The sequence below is a fragment of the Seriola lalandi genome, unplaced genomic scaffold, assembly GCF_002814215.2.
Source record: "Seriola lalandi dorsalis isolate HSWRI2012SDOR001 ecotype SW California unplaced genomic scaffold, Sedor1 jcf7180002054907, whole genome shotgun sequence".
NCBI lineage: Eukaryota > Metazoa > Chordata > Actinopteri > Carangiformes > Carangidae > Seriola > Seriola lalandi.
Window position 1 is genome coordinate 548,620 of NW_019525459.1, and position 680 is coordinate 549,299.

The window sequence follows — 680 nt, forward strand, 5'->3', positions numbered from 1 at the left end:
AACCACAGTGGGTCTACAGTAAATAGACTATATTATATATCTTTCACAGCTATTAAAGTAACATTTATAGAATAATTACAAAAACAATTTAACCACTGAACTTAAGCACTGTAGTTGCAGGAATATTTTAATCCATTTTTTGAAATTGAATTCATTAAGTACCCATCACTATATTTTCATTTTCATGCCTTGTCCTTTCCTCATGTGGAAACATGGAGCAGGTGATCATACAAAACTAAAGGTTAAAGGTTAATTTAACTTGCCAGAATTAAATCCCACTTTCAGAACCATGGATAGCGCTGCTTAGCCAGGGCTGCTAAAACACTTATTTATAGTTATAAACTTCAATATTTAATTGAATATAATCTCAAAATGGAACAACACAAAATACTTTCAACATAAATAACTAGGTGGTGACCGTATATACTTAATGTGTACTTGTTAGTATGGATATTGTGACGATTTTGGGTCCGTGTGTAGCTTGGAGTGAGAAGGCGGGTAGAAAGGCACGTCGACAGAGTGTGGGATTTCACAAATACTCGTCGTTTATTTGTACATAAACTTAAAACACTCCAACCTTACAAAGCCCGGTTGTACGGCTGCTATATATATTCATACATGAAATAAATAGTTACCACACGGACTTATTATCATCACTGAGTTGAGAGAAGTAGGAAGGA

General features: G+C 34.3%; 1 protein-coding gene across 1 annotated transcript in view; it reads right to left on the reverse strand.

Moving 5' to 3' along the window:
* The window catches only part of LOC111672939 (noelin-2), a 24,930-nt gene that overhangs the window by 17,095 nt on the left and 7,155 nt on the right, over positions 1–680 (reverse strand). The window lies entirely within an intron of this gene.